Genomic DNA, 6,371 nt, shown 5'->3' with positions numbered 1-6,371 from the left:
ATGCGACGAGGGGTGATACGACAAATCGCTCCCATACAAACTTCAAACTGATTTTTAAATAGGTTCCCGGGCACCAAAATTCATGAAAATTTGGATTTCGGCTCAGTTTTGCATGCAGATTCTGAATATGGAATTATCTCAACAACGCTAAAGAAGCCAATTGTCTCGTTTCAGGCCGAAGCAAACTTTCGTTAAGTTTTGCGTGTTCGCCACGTTTCCACGCTGATTCGCAAGGGATGTCCAATTCAGCACGCTATTTTCAATACACACACATAATTAAATCACAATATTAAATTTACAATTGAGTTGTCCAAAAAATGTGTCACGAAACCTAATGCAAGCCTATGGTCCACTGCACGAATTTATTCTGGCCTGCTTACTCTCACACGAAATTTGACGTTTGAGAGGTGCCGACACCGCTCAAACGTCAAATTTCGTGTGAGAGTAAGCAGGCCAAAATAGATTCGTGCAGTGGACTATCCATATACGTGAGAACAAAAGGTGTTTACAAAGTTCTTACAGATAGATTAACACGGGAAATCTGAACACAAACCACTACCACATAGGAATTTGGATTGGTCAATTATAACTGCATCCACCACAACTTCCAATCGTGCTACCGGTCCGAATCCGTTCACCCCGCAAAATCCCCGTTCGACGACGGAACAGGGGTAGATCCGTCAAAGGATTTGGCGAGCATGGGAATGTTGTTTAGTGGGTCGAGGAAAGAGTTGTTTTGGAATCATTTTTCACGCGAGAAAACTTTATAAAGGTAAAATATGTGACCTTCAAAATTAGAATGAGCGTAAATTACTTCAGTTGGCCATATTCAACTTCATTTGTCTTTAATTCGGGAGAACCCGCATGACCGAAACGATGTAGATACTGTCGGAAGCAACCATGTCCCCAAAAGGACCTGAGTCAAGCGGAATGTTACGTCTCCAAGGTGCCTGTTAATCCAACTGTCTACCCCTGGGATGAACCTGGGGGTTCACCTTCCTTTAACCGTTATGTGTCCGACTTTTTTTTTGCTTTTTTCTACATCGTGCTTTTTAAATGAGCGCTGGGTACCCGGGTACCCTGTCGGCCACATAAGGGTTAATGGAACTGTCCCACGCGCGCTGCCATTTGACCACCCAAGTAACCAAAAAGTTCCGCTTCCCATGACAAAATGCACTTTCAAGTTCCGCGAAGTTCAGATGAAGTTCCGAATGTAACTTTCTGGCTGCTTAAGAGGCTCCCGATGAGCCTTACTGGAACTTTGGCCACAAGTTCCGGCAGGGCTCATTGTTGGCCTCTTGAGCAGCTTTAAAGCTGTTTAAGGTGCTTCTCGGAACTTTGTTGAAACTTTAAAGTTCAAAGAAGTTCAGCTTAGCAGCATTGTATTTCAATGAAGATTGAAAGTATTTTTTTAAGCCCTACGCTCTACCACAATACCACAGTTACGCTTGAGTGAAGAGCACTGCCTTTGATCGTATATCAGTTCCATATTTGCTGGGTTTCCTATTCATATGGGACAGTTATGCGATCATATACAGAGTGGGTGAAGTCTGATGTTAATCGATTTTCTGTTGGCAGCTAGTTTTGCACACTTTTACAGTAGTGAAGTTAGCTTGACCTTATCAAGTGTCTTTAGCAGTGCAGCGGTAGGCAAGGGCGTAGCCAGCTTTTAGGTCAGGGGGGAAGGGGGGCGGGGGCAAGCACCCTTAGAAAATTTGTATCTACTACCTTTTATAACTAAACGCAATACAATGAAATTGAATACAATAACATTATATTCTGAAAGCATTATTAAACCCTTCAGCAGTCACTATGTTGTAATTTGTACAATACGTTAAAAAAGCTCGCCTGATCTACATAAATCAACGTGGTGCTGGTAGCGATGAGTTAATCCCTGAAAAGATGATTGAAGGATTTCTGAAATTTTCGAAGGAACTCCTGAACGAATTTTTGAAGGGAACCTGAGAGGTATTTCTAAAGAAATCATTTAAGAAATTCCTGGAGCAATCCCCGGAAGAATGCCTGGAAGAAGCCCTATACAATCCCTAGAGGAATTCCCGGAGAAATCCCTGGAAGAATTTCTGAAAGTCTACCTGGAGGAATTCCTGTATAAATAGGAGGAATACCTAAAGAAATATCTGAAAAGATCTTATTAAGAATACCTAGAAGAAATCCTAGATACATTTCTGGAGGATTCCTTGAGGGAAGTTCTGGAAAAATTCCGGGTGGAATTCTAGGAGGAATCCCTAGAAAACTCAGAAGAAATCTCTTGAGGAATTCCTAAAGGAAATCTTAGAGAAATTTCAGAAGAAATCCTTGGAGGAATTGTTGGAGAAATCCCCGAAGGAATTGCTGGAATATTTCCTGAAGCAATTCCTGAGAAAATCTCTGGAGAGAATCCTGGAGGAATGCGTGGAGAAACTTCTGAACAAATTCCTGGAAAGACCCAACAGGAATTCCCGGAGAAATTTCTTGGATAAATTCTTGGAGCAATCCCTGGAAAAATTGCTGGAGGAAATTCCGGAGAAATCTCCAGAGGAGTTCTGGGAAAAATTGATGGATAAATTTCTGAAAAAATCCCTTGAGAAATTCGAGGAGGAATTTCTGGAAGAACCCTTGGAGAAATTTCCGGAGGATTCCCTGGAGGAATCTCTGGGAATATCCCTGGATAAATTTGTGAAATCCCTGAAGGAATCCCTGAAACAATTCCTGAGCGAATCTCTGGAGGAATGTCTGGAGGAATCCCTGAGAAAAATTTCTGAAAGTATTCCTGGAGAATTTCTTGGAAGAATCTATGAAGAAATCCCTAGAGGATTTCCTGAAGAAATTCCTGGAGGAATTGTCAACATAGTTTCTGGAAGATGTCCAGGAGCAATTCCTCTAGAAATTCCTGAAGAAATTCCTAGACGAATTCCTGGAGAAATTCCTAGACGAAATCCTGAAGAAATTCCTAGGGTATTTCCTGGAAGAATTCCTGGAGAAGTTCCTGGAGAAATTCCTGAAGGAATAGTGGAGGAATGCCTGGAAAAAATACTAGAGGTATTCCTATGGGAATTGCTGGAGGAATCTCTAGAGGAATTCTTGAAAGAATTACTGGTTGAATTTCTGGAGGAATCTGCAGAGGAATTCTGAGAGATTTATATTTCTATTTGTGTTATTTTTCTATTTCTGAAAATAAAACCCCATGGGAAATTCCTGGAGGAATTTCTAGCGGAATTCCTAGAGGAATTCTGGGAGAAATCCTTGAAGGCATTACTGACTAATAAAATCCCTGGGGGAATCCTTGAAAACAAATTATGCAGAAATTCCTGGATAAAATCCTGGAGGAATGACTGGGGAAATTCCTTGAGGTGTTCCTGTGGAAATTGCTGGAGGAAGCCATGATGAAATTCCTGGAGGAATCTCCGAGGAATTCTTGAAAGAATTACTGGATACATTTCTAGAGAAATTCTAGGATATTTCTATTATTTCTCTATTTCTGAAAAAATCCTGGAGGAATTTCTAGCGGAATTTATGTAGGAATTCCTGGAAAAATCCTCAAGGGAATTTCTGAAGGAATCTCTGGGGGAATCTCTAGAGGAATTCCTGGAGGAATACTGGAGGAATCCCTGAAAAGCTCCTGAAGGTATTCCTGGATATTTTCCTGAAAGAATTTCTGAAGAAATCCCTAGAGGATTTGCTGGAAGAATCCTTAGAGGAACTTCTGGAGGATTCCCTGGAGGAATCGCTGAAGAAATTCGAGGAGAAATCCTTGGAGGAATCCCTGAAGCAATTCATGAAGGAATCTCAGGAGAAATCCCTGAAGAAATGCTTGGAGGAATTTCTGGAAAAATCCTGAGGGTATTCCTGGGAGAATTTCTGAAAAAAAAATCCCTAGAAGATTCAGGAAAAATTGCTGACATAATTTCTGAAAGATGTTTCCGAGCAATTCTTGGATCAATTCCTAGAGAAATTGCTGGTGAAATTTCTGAAGAAATTCTTGGGGTAATTCCTGGAGAATTTTCTGGAGGAGTTCCTGGAAAAAATCCTGGATAAAATCCTGGAGGAATGCCTGGAGGGATTTCTGGAGGTTTTCCTTTGGGAATTGCTGGAGGAATCCTGATAGAATTCCTGGAGGAATCTTTGAATCTTTGATGGAATTCCTGGAGAAATCTTTGGAGAAATTCGTGCATGAATTTCTGAAAAAAATCCACTGAGAAATTTCTGCAGGAATTTCTAGAGCAATTTCTGGAGGAATTCCTGGAGAAATTCTCGAAGGAATTTCTGCAGGAATCCCTTGATAAACCCTTGGAGAATTTCGTGGAGAAATCCTTGGAAATTCCTGAAGAAGTTCCTGGAGGAATTTTTAGCCGAATTCCTAGGGGAATCCCTGTAGCAATTTCTGGAGGAAAATCTGGAAGAATTCTTGGAGGAATTCCTGAAAAAATTCTAGAAGTATTCCTGGAGAAAATCCTGGAAGAACTTTTCAAGAATTTCCTGGAGAAACTCCTGGATGAATTGCTGATATAATTTATAATGCAATTCTTTGATTAATTCCTGGTGAAATTTCTGAAGGTATCCCTGAAGATATTCCAAAAGGAATTCCTCGAGGAGACCCTGGAGGAATTCCTGGATGAAATCCTGGAGAAATGCCTGCATGAATTTCTGGAGGCGTCCCAGGAAGAATTCTTGAAGCAATCCCAGAAGAAACTCCAGGATGAGTCCTTGAAGAAATTACTGGAGGAATATCTGGTGGAATCGCTGAAAAAAAAATCTGAAAAAAGTCTCTACAAGAATCCAAGGAGGAAACCCTGTAAAATGCCTGGAAAATTTCCTGGAAGAATGCCTAGGAAAATTTTCGGTGGAATTCTTGGAGGATTCCGTGAAGAAATTCATGGAGAAATCTTTGAAGAAATTCCTGTAGGAGTCTCTGCAAAAATTCACTTGAAGATTTCCTGGATAAATTTCTATAGAAATTCCTTGTAAAATTCTTGGAAGACTCCCAGAAGCAATCACTGGAGGAATCTCTGGAAAAATGTCTGGAGGAAGTCCTGAAGGAATGGCGGAATTTCTGGAGCAATTTCGAGATGAATTCCTGGAGGAATAGTAAGAGAAATCCCTGCAGGAATTCCCAGAGGAATCTCTGGAAAAAATCCTAGAGGAATTCCTAAAGAATTTCGTGTATTAATCTTTTAAGAAATTCGTAGTGTAATACCAGGAATAATTGCTGAAGAAATCACAGATGGAATTCTTGGAGAAATTCTAGAGGAATCCTTACAAGAGTTCCTGGAGAAACTCCAGAAGAGAATCTTAGGAGGAGTTATTTAAATCAGTTGCTCCAGAAAGAATCACAGAAGAAATTCCCGAGTTAAGCCTTGCAGAAATTCTTGGAGAAGCCCCTGGAGAATATTCCAGAGAATTCCTGTAGGGATTAACGGAGGAATCTTTAGAAATGCTCATGGAGGAATCTCTAGAAGAATCTCTGGAGGAATTTCTGAAGTAATCTCTAGAGGCAGTTCTGAAGGAATCCATGGATGAATTTTTAAGGGAATCCCTGCAAAAATTCCCAGAGGAATCCTTGGAATAATTCCTGGAGAAATCCGTGAAGGAATTCTTAGAGAAATTTCTGGAGGTATCCCAGGAAGAATTCCTTGAGAAATTGCAGATGGAATCCTTGGAGAAATCCTGAAAATTCTAAGAAATGTTCATGGAGGATCTCCTTAAGGAATCCCTGTAGAAGTTCCTGAAGAATCCCTGCAAGAGTTCCTGAAGAAATTCCAGGGAATTCATGAACAGTCCTTGGAAAAAGGTAATTTTCGTTTTCCTCTTCTGGGTATCTCTCCAGGACTTGAATTTCTGACAATCCGCCTTTTGATGCTCGGGTTTCTTGCAGAAAAAAACTTTTCATGAACTTTGGACCGGTTTGAAGCGCCGTTTCTGAGTCTTCAATGCTTCCATAATTTCTTCGCTTGCTCCACTCATCAACTATAGCTTACTTTTTACAAGATCGAGCGTCAAACTGTCTTCAGATCTAGCCTCCAATGCAGTCACAAGCCAAATATCGTATTCTTCAGAGAGACTGCTGAGCATGATTGCCACCAGCCAATTATCATCCAGGACCTTGTCGGGCTGAAATCCGTTAAGTTTGTCGAATAGTTCCACCACAGACAAACAGACGTAACACTCTGATGATTCCCATCGTACACCGATTTAACGGCCCATTTAAAATTTTATAGTTGGCCAACTGACCACCCGTGGCGCTCGCATCGTTTTTGCTCGAATTTGACGTTTGCCCACTACCACCACCTAGTTGATGGTCGGCCAAACTCAGTCGTTTTAGCATTGGGCGAACATGTTTCCGTGACTATGATTTGATTCGAAAAATGTTCGAA

This window comes from Aedes albopictus, chromosome 1 (assembly GCF_035046485.1).
Source record: "Aedes albopictus strain Foshan chromosome 1, AalbF5, whole genome shotgun sequence".
NCBI classification, from domain to species: Eukaryota; Metazoa; Arthropoda; class Insecta; order Diptera; family Culicidae; genus Aedes; species Aedes albopictus.
The sequence above is the reverse complement of the archived record's forward strand: the minus strand, read 5'-3'. Positions refer to the sequence as shown.